At 45.4% G+C, this 15,327-nt stretch overlaps 1 long non-coding RNA gene across 1 annotated transcript; it reads left to right on the forward strand.

The window, feature by feature from the left end:
* The first annotated feature begins 213 nt into the window (after positions 1-213).
* LOC149352128 (uncharacterized) lies at positions 214-1,447 on the forward strand. The gene is made up of 2 exons (XR_016289518.1): positions 214-450; positions 1,320-1,447. It is a non-coding gene; the product is annotated as an uncharacterized LOC149352128 (long non-coding RNA).
* The last annotated feature ends 13,880 nt before the right edge of the window (positions 1,448-15,327 follow it).

The following is a 15,327-nucleotide window of genomic DNA, read 5'->3' on the forward strand; positions in this document are numbered from 1 at the left end:
TTCTGCACACCGAAGGTCAGGGACGCTACAAAATTCTTGGTTGGGTTTCACCCAGTGAAGTAGTGCTTTCGTACTAAAAGAAAAGGAGGGGGGGGGGGGGGGGCGCAACCCACGGAGGACCGATGTAGTTCAATAGCATCTTATACATCACGCAGTCACGACATATACATGATTTTAGTTTCGATACCTGGGCGCCGCCATGTTTGTTTTACTCGAGCGCCGCCTACCGCCGACGCCATCTTGGGCTGATAATTTGCAGCCCATGGGCTGCAGCCGAAGCAGTGTGCGGTCTCTGAAAGTGTCATTCGCCCGTTTAATTCCTGCCAAGCCTACAAATTTTGGGTGGGCGTTCGCCTCGTGTCCATCCTCGTGTGTGCTATGCCATTAGCTCCTGCAATAACCAACTGGGAGCAAGCGACCATTCCTCGACGCAGCGAACGATCAGCATCGGTGAGTGCCATGCTCGCAGTTCACGCGTGCTTTTTTGTCGCCGGTTGCCTGTAGGGCAAATGCGGCACGGTGTCGCATGTTAGAAAAACGAAAGCAAAATGTGTTGAAACACAAGATCGCGGAGACTAATGGTTATCTAGTTTTTCGTGGAGCGCAGTTTTTCATGAACGCTTTCGCTGCCTGCTTGGACATGGCGAGTGTGACAGTTTAGATGCTGAGCTTGCGATATGGTACCCCGTTTACAAACTGAACATCTTAGAAACAGCGAGTGCATGACCGAAACGAATCCACTTCTGGTGATTAGAATGTTTGTTTGCGGAGATACGCGCTATGAAATTGAAATTCGGCCCCTCCTGCCGCTTGCGTCGGGCTGTTCGTACTACGAGCGAGACAAGCCAGTTGACTGAAAGCAATTCGCATTCTCACCTTCTCCGCACCCGCCAGTACTCACTGGTGCACAAATACCAGAAAATGTGCAATTACACGATCTAATAGGTTGGTACGCTAATGGAACGCTATTACCACTTACTGACAGGCAGAATCGCCGCACCTGTGCTGAGAATTCCAATCTCAATCGGGTCGGGGCACTGCTCAAGTCGCTGCGTTTGCTGTATCTCTGGCACGGTTATGCATAGCGTGGATTTTTTTTTACAGTGCATTCGATGTGATTTCAGTCGAATAATTTATTACAATGCATGGCAGAGCTTACCGTCCTGTGCATGCCGTGTATTTTTTCATCTTACGTTGCCATGGCTGAATTTTTCCTCACTTTGCAGTTGGGTAAAAGTTCATGTCGCCGCTTCTGTTCATGTCATGCTGTGCAAATTAAATTAGTATTTTTTCACTAATGACATGTTTATTTTTTTCAGGTGGCGATCCCCACACCCTCCCGATATTGACGATCATGTGGGGCGGCGAAAAGAAGTTGTGGCCAAATTTATGAAGTCCTCACATAGTGTACTGCTGAATTAAAAGAGCTCTGCCAAGGCCGTCGAAATACTTGATCTCTTAAAATTATGCGCAGATTATAGTTTGGTAACCCAGGCGCTGTGCTTCGTTCCGCGCCCGATATTAGGCACAGACAGTGAGTTTGTTTCTGTCTGCATTTCGTTCACCAAGTGCGCTAACGTTTAACCTTTTCGTTGGCGCAAGTATTTTTTGTTCACCAACTACGTCCACTGCCAATGCAACTCGGCACCGGCGGAAAAGCGGTGAAGAAATGTACACCGCAGACGTACTGAGACCTTCGCATAACATGGTGCGCGTACGTACTGGCGGAGTTTTTTTTTCTACTTTCGTCGACTATTTCCGAAACCGACAATAAACAATGATGTCTAGAAGACGTTGGTGTTCCGTACAACATTGCTGCTTTCGTTGTACAGACGCAAACACGCGCTTGACCGGTAGCTAAGCAGCCGCGGACGTTGCTCCGCGCGCCGGATTATCAGCCCAGAGGAGGACGGCAACAGTGGGGTGTCGCGCAGCGCACGTGTTTGAGAGTATTTCTCCCTCTCCTGCTCGCTCCTCGTAAAATAGTGTATAAGTCTGAACGGGCGCTGTAGAAAATAACAACCGTTTTGTGAAAAATATAAAACAAAAACAGCCCATTCCATTTCATTATGCAGATACGCTGAGAAGTTTCAACAGTCAGTGAAGGAAAACAGAAGTTGGATGTCACTGTTGAAATGATAAATACAACTGAATTCGTTAAAAATCAACGCCCGCCGTCCCCCAGCTCCAAAGGGCCGTTTCGCGCTAAATACTTTCTGTTGGTTTGGCATCAGTGCGCGTTGGTAACTTTGCAATCTGGATGCGAAAGTCAATTCCCACCGTTTGGCAGAAAGAGAGCTCGAAAGTGAAATGTAGAGAATGCGAAGTAAAAGGATTTCACCTATGTATGCGGCCTGTGAGATACTCTGCTTGTTACCTAACTATAACGCCGTGGGATTTGAGAGCATTTACGGAACGGGTTCGAGTACCGATACAGCTGAAAGGATGTTTCTCTGTGAATTCCCTTTATGAGACTGCGTTTACCGCCACCGCATTCCTGGTACCAACGCATGCAGCCCAACACCCCGAACCCGTTACCTGCACGATGACGAGTACTTCCGGTTGCGACATTTCAGAGGCGCTTTCATTTTTCGAACATGGCTGAAAACAGCCATGCGCTGAACAACGAAGTGCTGTGTGGTGGCAGTGGCGCCGGTGTTTCCAGAAGTCGGATCTTGCGCTCTGTCCTCGAAGGGCGCGCCCAGAGCGGGGGCAGTTGGGTTCTTTTCCAAACTATGACTGAACACACGTATGGGGGGTGTATCACATACTTAGAGAAGCCATTCCTGATAATGCAAGGAGAAACACAAGTTTGCAGATGCACTCCCGTAACGCTTGATAAAACTGCTGTAGAAATGTTTCAGCTGCTGTAGAAATACTGTGTAGCGCCAATCTAATGCCTCGAAATTCGGCAGCGAATATTTTCGCGTAATCAGGTACCCAAATTTATTTATTTATTTATTTATTTATTTATTTATTTATTTATTTATTATACAAGTACCTGCAGCACCCGCCTACTGTGCCCACTATACTGCTTGTCCGTCCACCTCATTTGCATCTTCTAAATTTTCTGCTTCTGATCTGCTTCTTCCAACCTCACTTCGACAGAGCGGATATCTTACTCTGCTGCATACGCGGCCACCTAAAAACGATGCACGCTTACAAAGATGCTCTTCAGTTATATCCATGTAAGCGTTATTGTTGTCCATGTTAGCTGCGGTGCGGACGGATCCGCTGCGCAAGCTCAGGAACGTAATTACGCACTAAAAACACGCAGAAACAACTAACTACGGGCACGGCCGTTTGCAAGAGCGTGCACTGGCGCCGCTCGGCTGAGCCATGTGACCGTCTGGATTTGAGACGAATCATTTGCGGCCGTTCGCTCGAACGAATGTCAGCATTCAACGTTAATCGGGCCGTCGGATGGTTCTGGTTCGGCGGCCTGAGAATGTACTCGATCGAGATGACTAAGGGTGGTGCACATCGAATCGTGCGCAACACAGGTCACATGTTGACTCATCGCCCACTCGTCGTCATGGAGATCCGCGAGCGGCTCATGGAAGACCGCGACCAGCGGTTGCATCGTAGCAGAACGCAGTTTAGAACATCGCCAGCGCTTGCTACTCCTACTGCAACGCAAGATCCGAATGCAGGACTCCTCAGTGAGAAGCGCCACCTCGATGAATTGACAAGGCAAGGCCGAGAGTGAGACCTGGGAGGTGGAGCGCGAATTTTCTTGAGACCAGGTGAAAAAAGAATATAGAACTGAGAGCCAAGAGTGCAAATATTAACCACTAGCCGTAGATGGCAGTAAATGAGCCATGAACATGCATGCGTTCCGCCGCTTCCTGTGTTTTTAAGGCACGATTCTTCCGTACTGCAGTAGAGGATGAAAAAAAAATGAATGTCATTTTATAGAGGCGTTCAGTCATGCTGAGGAAGGGAGGAGTGCGTAAACCAAAGGCGCCAAGTGTGGCTGAGAAAGCACGAGAGGCAAAATGAAAGGAAATCGTAAAACAAGCTGGCGCCACGCATCATTTCGTGACAAGGGGAGCGAACGATACACCGGGCTCATCGAAAGACTCTATTCGACACTCTTCAGATGAAGAATAGTCTGATAACAGCGTGCAATTTGATGATCAGCAACAACTGCTAAGAACGGATGAAGCTGGGGATACGGCTGACAGTTACTCGAGTGATGACACTGCGCATCGGGTGAGTGTCGTTCAGGAAGAAGGTTACGAAATCCTTTGTGAAGTCTTCTTCTGGTAGATACCGCTAACGGATAGCTGTCGAACTGAAATAACGAAAACGGGGAAAGAGCAGTTTTTGGTTCAGTGTAGAGACAAGAAATAAAAACCAAGGGAGGGTTGCGCCAGCTTTCCAAGGATTGGATTTACAAAGCAGTGCCTAATGGCCGGAAAATTTACTATAGTAGATAGTGTATTCATCTGCCAGCGATAAGTTGTACTGTTCCTGCTGCCGCCTGTTCTCCAGTCATATGCTGCAGAAACGACGTCTAAGTTTGCGGGAAGGTTTCAGGCGTGGTGGAAGCTGAGCCGAAAAGTTAAAGATCATTAAAGTTCTCAGGAACACCATCATTGCCTTGAACAGTGGAAAAACTCTACAAACAAGGTTGAGGCTGCCGAAAACCATTGAAGCTGAAAGCATAAATTCTATGGAAACTGAGCTAGATAAGTGGAGAGATATCTTGCATCGACTGCTTGATATTACACTGTTCCTTTAGAAACAGGATCTGGCATTCGGCGGGCGCAAGGAAGATGAATTGGCGGGGAACAAACGAAACTTCGTGGAACTAGTTGAAATGCTTTCTAATTATGATCATTACTAAAAGAGAGCAAAGACAAAAGACAGGCCTAGGTCTCTTATCTTTCCCCAGCAAAACAACACAACTTCAATGAATTATTATTTATTTTAACGTCGCGATTTTGATGGGCGCACTCAAAAAGCCTACAGATGGCTTGACGAGGAGTGTGCCCCTAAGGTCTAAGCGGTTACAACGGTGGGATGCAATCAGGTAAATATGTGTGCATTTCAAAATTTGTACAATGTAAGCACAATAAAGACACCATGTAGCACTCCCCTAGTACAAAGCTATTATATTACATAGAAGTATTATTAGGCACATCAATGGACAGTGAAAAAAAATTAAGAGCAATGGTATCCTTTCAGGCTTGTCTTGTCATTTAAGCAACTCAGAGGTTGCACATACTGTTAAGCATTTCAAGAACCATAACTCGAAGCATTTGACGACCGTAGTGTGGGAATAACGCATGAACCAGTTGTCAGTACAACTGGTAGTGTTACTTTTGGGAGTCAAGTTAGCCAGATTGTCAAAAAATGGGTTCTTGTTATTTCGGTTGGTTTTATAGAGACGAACTAATAAGGTGTTGTAGAGTTCATTGACAGGTGTTAATGACGTGTGGGCATCATATGAAATGTTACCAATGATGCGAAGAACCTTTTCTTGCAGTTTTTTAAATTTTACTGTGTTTGAGAACGTTGTTTTGCCCCATACCAGATGACAGTACGCTATATTGGAATAAAATAATAAATTATTATATAATAATACTTTAAGCCTCTGGGGCAAAAGGAGCGCACCCTGGATATATTTCCTACTAGCTTTGGAAGTTTAGTGATGAGGTTATTGATATGATTGTCCCAGAGCAAGTTATCATAAAACACGGTATCTAGGCTTTTTTATTGAAGAAACAATTTCTAATGTATCGGAGCCGAGTGTTAGAAAAGGACTAAAATAAAGCGGTTTGTTTTTCGAGCGGAATATAATAGCCTTCGATTTTCAAATAAATAGATGTGCTCCAAGTGGGTAGTTGATAAATCATTTTGTTTGCTCTTTCTTCAAGTTCATGCGCTCTTGATGCAGTGTAGAAGATGCTCGCGCCATCTGCATAAACCATATGCCACATTTTTGTCTCTGTTAATTATATCATTGATGTACAGGTTAAAGAATACTCCCTTGCTGGACGCCTGCGCAAAGGGGCCTTAGGTTCGGTGTATAGCCATTGGCAGGTATACTAGTTGCTGGCGATGCTGAAGATATGATTGAAGAAATTGCAGGAAAATACTGCGGGAATCGTAATGTTTAAGTTTTAAAAGCAGCGTCTTGTGGTTTAGCTGGTGGCTTTGAAATAATCAATGAAGACAGCAAGAGTATATAACGGTTTTTGAAATGAATCAATAATACTTCTTGTTGTCAGCATTTTTTAATTTATTGGCGCACTCGCAAGACACGTGAAAGAAAAGCTTGTTTTGGAGACCAAACGCGCACAATACTACAGGATCATGTTTGTTAGTATGCCGGACATATCTCATTGCAACTAGATGGCGGAAGTGATCAGATACGTCAAGATAGAAAACAGGAAGGTGGAAGTGAAAGAATTATTCTTGGGACTTATTCCACTAAAGAGGCTCATTATATCGGTTCACCAAAACTACAATGCTTAGGACTTGACGGGTTGACAGTGTGCCATTCCCAAGGCAACGACAACTCTGCCAATATGGCCGGTATACCAAGGGGGCGTACAAGCCATTATTAAGCGCAAAAAGAAAAACTATATTCAGTGGATGCGTAGACAATTCTCTTAATCTGTGGGGTCACCATTACATTTCTGTGAATTCATCTTGCGTGATTTTTTTTTTTTTGTATCTGTTGAGGCAGTGTATTCTTTTTTCGCGGCGTCCACTCACCGATGGGGCAGCTGGATCAGCCACACCGGAGTGGCTTTGAAAAGGCTGTCACCAAAACTCTGGAGCGCCCATCACGCTACAGTAGAACCAGTGAAAGAACATTATGACGAATTGGTAGCGGCCATGGACGCCCTATGTGAGCCACAGGAAGACGCGGACACAAGGGCTGTAGCACGATCTAGCCGCCATAGCACAATGTCTTGTAGTAGGTGTTTGCGACTTTACTTTTTCATGCTACTAGCACACATGTGCTGTGCAGTGTTGTGGTGTGCTGCGTAAGAAACACGAACTCAAGTAGGGAATAGGAAGGCGCTTTTACCCATTGGCAGCTTTCTTCGCTGGTTCCATTGTGGTAGAGGTATCCGAAATAGCCTGCGTTGCCACTCCGTTATAGTTCTTGTAGCATTTGCCACTCCCCGTCTTTTTAGCTATTCGTGGGCATATGGATACAAGTGTTTCGACAGGCTCAGTGTTTACATTGCCCGTGATTCATGTGGCCCCTTGATTTTTATGGTCTCTATCTGGGCATTCACCTGTCCAAAACCGCTTGCTCTATTTATTTTGTCACAACTTAAAAACGCTGCTTTCCTGAAAAAATAAATTAATGAAACGGCACTCTCTTGTTTTTCTGCCTGCTGTTTCGTAAATAAATTTGCAAATATGAGCATTTTATGTGCTGTTTTGCTCAGTTGTAGGTTTGGGGCACGTTCGTTATGTGGAGGTCTTAAAAAATAAATAGGAAAATTGACTCCTCTTACACCAAGTCATGGGGTACAGAACGAACCCCACATCAATACAAGCCATGAGGATTGAGGAAGTGGTGATTTGGTGCTTGAAACGAAAGCAAGGGGGAGGGGGGAACGGAAATCGCGCCGCGCCACCGCACCGGGTGCCGCTGACCCTATCGCCACTGCGCTGAGTCACGGTGTGAAGCCGCCAACCAGGGTGACTTTTTTCGCCTAGTAACGCGCGATAAAGAAGTGTTACTGGAATTTTTTTCTTGGCTAGACCATTTGGAGAACTGTCTCCAGTTCTGCAGATACAATATGCCTCCAAAAATAAAAAAAAATTAAAAGTTTATTAACGCATTTAGTGAATTAGCGAACTAATTAAAGCATTCTGGTTCTTACCTGGGCCCTCCGTCACCCCCAGTACCGCCCCAGCTAAAATAAATCTGAAGCAAGTTGCCTTTTCTTTTATTTTGGACCTTCTAAAAATAAACATCTGGTATGCTGCTCATGGACAGGTGCATCTCATCACTTCACAATATTTGCTTGTAGCTGTTGCGTTTTGCACTTTCTTGCTAGACTAACAATGGCTTGGCAAGAAACCTATGGTGAGGAGTTGAAAGTTGAACGCTGTATGAATAAGGTACAGCATTTATGCACCATTGCACTGCTAGCCATTCATGAGCGCATGCTCCTAAGCTTTTACTCGAGTGTCTTGAGTATTACCCGATCATTCTTAGCTTTTGTTAACCGCGCAAACACTTCAAGTATATGTCGCTGTGCAGAGGTAGCTGCCACTACGGGTCGTGCTGTATAGTAGTAATGACCTGCACCTCAAGCCTAGTGATTATGCCATGTCGAATACATGGCAGAATCTTCTGACCTTGTGCATTTGCATGCAGCTTACTAGTGGATACCCAAGATTCATCTTGGTAAGCCTTGCGTGCTCCACAGATAGTTTTACTTTGGAAATATTACTAAATTTGTCACGGAAGTAAAAAAAAAATATTGAAGCATTCAAACAAGGTTACAATATTTTACTGGGAAAGATATCTACTGTTAAAGTCATCCTTAAGACCTCTTGTCACAATCTGTGTGACACAGAAAACGAGCTTAACGCTGCTTCTGACCAAGTTTCACAGGAAACGGAGGCTGGCATACCACTCCCAGCTTCAGTTTCCACTTTTTAATCTATACCTCCCATGGCTCCCGTGGTGCTCACGTAGAGCTCACTGCAGCATGGATTTTAGACTTTAAATGAGAAAAAAAGAGTAGGGAATGTTGTCACAAAATTGGCGCTATCCGTGTACGGATCCCTACCCACATATGGATGGCACTGGAGTGAAATGACACAATTCTACGCACTGTGCAACACAGAAAATCAAACTTTTAATTGAGTTGCCTGGAAACTTGCAAAGGCACTAAAGTTTTAGTAGCATTCGGCAAAACACTTCCTGTGAATGCACTTATGTGTTTTGTTCAGCAGTTGCATATTTTGCCCTGTTATTATTTCTCAAGGTAAATATATGTCTTTAAAAGTAGCTTAATTTTCGCCTCTTTACGACTTCAAAACTGAAATTAAATTTTGCAGATGAGTGTGGTGCAGTCGTTTGCAAGAGAAACAAATCTGCTTGAAGCCTGACGAAGCGCCTTGTGCGCAGTGAACTGCTCACTGGACAAATTGATAGCAGAGACAGGTTTTAAAGAAGTTCTCGCTAAGCGCAGCGTGCATATGCATCGTTTTGCAACCATCTCACTTTTCTGCATTCAATTGGTAGCCATTTCGCACCTGTAACCGTCATCACCATGGAGCCCTCAGAACTGATCACCGCGGGAAATGCTTGTGCTCCGGAAATGTGCTCGGAGAATATTGGGCCCTAAAGTCCGCTGAGCTGAGCCAGTTTGCCCGTCCGAGAGGTGCCGAAGGCTACTAACAGTGGATGCCCGTCATCGCCTCGGCCAGCGACGGCGTCGAGTCACTTCTGTCAATTCACACGTGCACTCGAGTCCGGCGCTTGAGTCCCCGAGACTCCGGGTGCGCCTGGGGCGTCTTCCTAGCGCGCCTCTTCAAAGGAGCCAAGGAAACGGAGGCGTGCCGATTGACCTCGCTTTCCTAATCAAGACTTCCGCAAACCAGCGCACTGGCGGACCGCGCAAACTATGCAGAAAGAAAACGTTCTCCGGGGAACCATCGTCTGCATTCCTCCCAAGGCGTCCTGAGAGCCTGCGCATCCGCGGTGGGCGGCCCCATTTCCTTGACCTTGTTTCGATGCTCTCCCCCGTCTTTGTTTCGTACCTTTTTTAATTGTATCCACGCAGCTCATCTCCCCCGTTTCATTCTCTCCAACCCCCCCCCCCCCCCCTCCCACCTTCTCATCTCGTCGGCCGGACCTGCAGGGAAGCCGATCGACTTGTTGCGCGCGGTTTCGCGTCTTGCTACTTTCGGCCTTCCGGCAGCGGTCCCTCGACGCGCTGATTCAACTGCAGCTTTGTCATACGCCGGGGTGTCATTCAGCGGTAATTTAGGCGCCAGTTATCGCTGTATGTAGGTGTCTTTAATTGCGCTGCATGCAGAGTGCTCCGAGCAACTCAAGCCATGGTTGTAAAAGTGGCGTGTTTCGCGAGTATTGAAGTAATGCTCATCGTTTCTAGCAGCCGTCTCGAGTGGAGAGGAATATTTTTAGTCTCTGGACTCTTTCGTCTCTTGAAGGCGTGGGATCCTGGTGAGCATAACGAACTGCCCCACGGGCACAGTTCTCGTGACGGCTTTGTAATCATGTGGACTTGCTGGGCAAAAAGTTGCGAAAATTTGGTGGCACGAGCTCTTGTATCTGAACGTCCTGCTTTGCCTAGGAGAGCTCAAGTTGGCACAACCGCAGTCGTTATCAGCACGTGATGAGGAGAAAAACTGTTGCACCTCCTGGGTGTCTGGTGCCTCACGTAGAGCGTGGGAAACGTTCCAATTAAAACCACCTCTTCAATAGTCGCGTCATCTGTGTGTCGTTTGGTACTGTACAGTTTTTTGATCGAAACTATTCACAGGCATGCAGCCAGAATTAAAAAAAATCTGTTGCAGCTAATTGGTTTACTATGGATATTCGTTGTTTTCGTAGGTGAACCCCAGTAATACCTCAGTTATCTTCATTTTGACCAGATGTACAGGTGGATTTTACGCCTTGCCTCAGGTTACATGGAACTAGCATAAAATGACACTTTATGGCAGCACCACAAAAGCAGCTTTCTTGTGTTTCATGCTACTTGTTCGTGACCAAATATGCCGTATATATATTTGCATAGCATTCCTGAAACCGAAGACTGCCATTTGGAATGTTTTTAATAAATGCATTCTTGGTCATTTTCGCAAAGGAAACTGAGAAGTCAGTCTAAATCTGGAGATTGCTTCAGGCCCTACATACATACGCTTCCTAATTGAGGTGCATGTTTTTTTTTTTTTTAAAGAAACCCTTTGCAGCGCGAGGGGTCAAATTTAACCCACTTTCTGAGTTGCACTTGATTACCTGCACACAAGCCCAGAGTTCATTTTAACCTACATCATGCTGCTACATCATGAATAAGAAAAAAATCATTTCTTACAGTTTCACAGTTATCACCTCGTAACAACGAGGTAACAAGCAATTTGGGCAAACACTATTCGGAGTTTAGCACGTTCGAGTTTTTGCCCGGACGCTGTTAGTTCTGCTTGTTCTCAGACATGCCTGGTAAGTGTCTCCATTTCCCGTTTTTGAAATCCATGCTTTTAGGTTTTAGAATAAAACAGTGAGTGCTATATGTAGGCAGGTACTGACGTACTATGCTTACTGTGAATCGGTGTGCATCAGCAGACAACCCACATGTGGTTTCTATTGCTTCTGGGCCGCCACCTAATCAATGGGAACGCATTCGGAGAACGAAAAATGCTGGGTATACAGGAAGAGCAAAAATGGAGCGCTACCTAGGCACTAAACACCACCCACAGCGCAGCTCACCACGAAAAACGTATCCGCTTCAGCTTCACTACTTGGAAGGCAGGATGCACGAACTACGAGTGGGAAACATGATTTGCATTCAGTTATTTGCATATTTTCACAAAGGAAACTAACACTTTCAATGGGCAGACACTAACAGGTTCAAGGAGAGCTAAGGCGGCACTTCATTTACAAAAAAAAAAAAAATCCCATTCCCCTGAACGCTTTTCGGGGTTATCTTTGTCTCCCTTTTTCAGAGTGGCCATGACTGCCACAGAGTGGTGGTAGCTCACATTTTTTAGCGGCGATAATTTGCATGCAAGGTTGCGAATTGTGCTAGAGGTATTCTTTTGCTCTTTTAATTCATGGCGCCACAATTTCTGCAAAAGGTTTCTGCTGGACTTATAGCGGTTTACAAAGGGTTAAAGCATCCTGTAGCACTATTCTGCAGGCTGTTGCATATGTCAGGACTACGTATGGTACTGTGAACTTCTCCTAGGGGCCGACCTTTCCTTCAATGATAACCTCTGCATGAATGATTGGTTGAATATTTGAAATGCGGTACTTATTGTACATTGTTTAGAGGAACCAGTGTTTTCTTTCTGCTTGGCGGCCCTTTGTTATAATGGCAAAATTGCAACACAATACCTTTCTGATCGTAGCAGACTTAAAGGCTGTATGATGAATTTGTTCTCTGAGTAGAGATGGTGAGACTTAAAATGAAATAGACTTCATGCTATGCGCTCACCCTGGAATCGTAGAGGACGTGGAGGTCCTCGGAAAGGTCCGCTGTAGCGACCACAGAATGGTAAGGTCTCGTATTAGCTTAGATTTGAAGAGGGAACGGAGGAAGCTAGTGGAGCGGAAGCCCATTAACGAGTTAGCGGTGAGAAAGTAGAGGAATTCAAGATTTCGCTTCAGAACAGATATTCCGCTTTAACTGAGGAAGACGACCGTAATGTTGAAACAATGAACGATAATCTCGCATCTATCGTTACGGAGTGCGCCGTAAAAGTAGGCGGTAAGACGGTTCGACAGAATACCGGCAAGCTATCTAAGGAGACGAAAAATCTAAGAAACGTCAAAGCATGAGGGCGTCCAACTTTACAGACAGAACTAGCAGATGTACTTTGGTTTGGGCTAGTTGGTTCGTAGCTATATATGTTTTAGACAGAAAAGGCGCGAATGGGACAAGGGCAAGAAGGAACGTAAAGCAACAGCACAGGCGCCAACTATCAACTTAGGTTTATTGCACCACACCCTGCATTTATACGCAGCACCCAGCTGTATCACAGAAGCCAAACACAAGAAAAGCACTCAACAACAAAAACTATCATCCACAATCAGCATACAAATTACAGGCGAGCGAGGTGAATGGCCGTCCGGAATTAAACAAAACGATGTTTTTGAAATCTGGTAGAGATAAAGTAGAGCGGAAAATAGTTGAGGCGTATTATATAAAAAAAAGCAGGAAGCTTGTGCGTCAGCAAGCCGTCCATCTCCATCAGTGACGCAGAGGTGGCTTTCCTCGAAGGGTTCCTTTAACAGTTACAATGGCGATTCTCGCGTGCTTTTGCCATTTTCTAAATTTTAATCCATAGCAGCATATTATTTCACTTTGACACCGAGAGTGTCTCTCGAAGTTTTTAAAGTTCGTTTGCTCCTTTGTCCCGAGTTCCTGGTGGTAATTTTGTTTTCCATTGTCGCTTGTTTTGTTATGCTAAGAGTACTGTTTCATGTGCATCGTTTTTTCCACAGTCTTGTTGGCCAATTTAATCAGTTTTTCATTGTCACTTGTCTTGTTTTGTTTATGCACGAAGCTCAGAAATTTAACGAAAATATGTGCCGTGTTTTCTTTTGACACGTGCGCTTCTGCTTCGTGAGGGAACTTTCACGTCAGGTGCTTGTTCGGTTTCTTAGGTGAAGTGTCTATTGTACTGCGGTGTTTTCCTGCCAGTCACCTCGCTCAACTGTAATTTGTATGCTGATTGTGGATGATAGTTATTGTTGTTGAGTGCTTTCTTTGTCTTTGGCTTCTGTGATACGGCTGGGTGCTGCGTATAAATTCAGGGTGTGGTGCAATAAACCTGAGTTGATAGTTGGCGCCTGTGCTGTTGCTTTACGTCCCTCCTTGTCCTCGTCCCATTCGCGCCTTTTTCTGTTTCAAACAGAACTAGAAGAGCTTTCAAAGTAAATAAACAAGCGCAAGGTAGCCGACATAGGTAAGTTTAATATGGAGACAATCGAGCATGCTCTCAAGAACGGAGGTAGCCTAAAAGCGATGAAGAGGAAATTAGGCGTAGGTAAAAACCAGATGTATGCGTTAAGAGACAAAAATTATTGCTAATGTCATTAGCAATATGGATATAATAGTTCAAATAGCCGAAGAGTTCTACACACATCTATACAGTAGCCAATGCAATCAGAACGTTAATGAGAAAGACAGCAGCGCACAGCAACGGGGCATCTCGCCAGTAACAAAAGAGGAAGTAAAGAATGTCTTAGGAGCAATGGAAAGGGGGAAAGCAGCTGGTGAGAATCAGGTAACAGCAGATTTGTTGAAGGACGGAGGGGAAATTGTGCTAAAAAAACTAGCCACCGTGTATACGCAGTGCCTTGTGATCTCGAGCGTACCAGAAGCTTGGAAGAATGCTAACGTTATCCTAATTCATAAGAAGGGAGACGTTAAGGACTTGAAAAACTACAGACCGACCAGCTTACTGTCCGTTGTCTGCAAAGTATTTACTAAGGTAATTGATAATAGAGTCAGGGCTACCTTAGACGTCAGTCAACCAAATAATCAGGCAGGCTTTCGTAAAGGATCCTCGACAAATGACCATATTCACGCTATCAGTCTGGTGATAGAGGAATGCGCAGAATATAACCGATCCCTATATATAGCCTTCATTGATCACGAGAACATGAATGAACGTCGGAGTGTAGTGGGGTCGTGCGGGAGCCCGGGGGCCTATGTACCCCAAACACCTCTGTTAACCTAGCCTGGCGGTCGAGCCTCCTATCCTCTCCACGTGACTCCTCTCACCAATTGATTGGCCACTTTCTTTCTCTGTACACCATTCCGCAGCCACAAACTAACACTACCAGGCAGATTTTGCGAAGATAGCAGTGGTAGTGCCGACGCATTAAGAACACGAGCATTTGGTTTTTCAAGTGGTGAATTGGACAAGTTTCATGCGCAGTCTTCGGCATATGAAAATTACACAATTTTCGTTTATTTATCTTCTTCATAGTCGTGACCATCCCTTGAATCTGCTGTTCGAGTGAACTTTTGGGTTGCAAGTGCACCGCAACAAATTATTGGCATTATGTCACTCCATCTGAAATCAGGCAGAGTTTTTGCTTTTGTGTCTAAGGTTATCGGCGCCAAACTGTGCCCTGTCTGTGTGGATTTTTTCTGTGAATATGTTCGAAGGCGCATTTGTTAATTTTCTATATTTATTCAGCTTTGAGTTCGGGCTTCAGCGGTGACGCTGACGGTGGGCCCTCTTTGCAGGCGAAGACCTCTACCAGGAGGAGCCCCGCTACCTTGGTCGGGGCCCTGGTCCCGAGTACCCGTTCAGCCTGGAGGAGCTGCGCAAGCGCTCACTTCCCCCGCATGAAAGTGCAGGGCTCCCTTGTGCACAGCCTACTCCAACATCGAGCCTCCCAGGGGTCACCTGCAGCCGCAGATTTTCAAGGGCACAGCTTCATTGATGCCGTCTATGCTCTGACAGGCTGCCGGGAGAAGTGAGCACGCCTAGCTGCTGCTGTGTACATTGTTTTGATGAAGCGGCTGGGTTGGGTGGGGACACACCATTATTATTGTTGTGTGATGCTTCGTCTTGTAGTGTGCCGTACATGCCATCTTTGGTTGTCCAGTCCAGGTCTTCAGAAACAACCGTTAC

This window comes from Amblyomma mixtum, chromosome 3, assembly GCF_055824585.1.
Source record: "Amblyomma mixtum isolate Tamu chromosome 3, ASM5582458v1, whole genome shotgun sequence".
NCBI lineage: Eukaryota > Metazoa > Arthropoda > Arachnida > Ixodida > Ixodidae > Amblyomma > Amblyomma mixtum.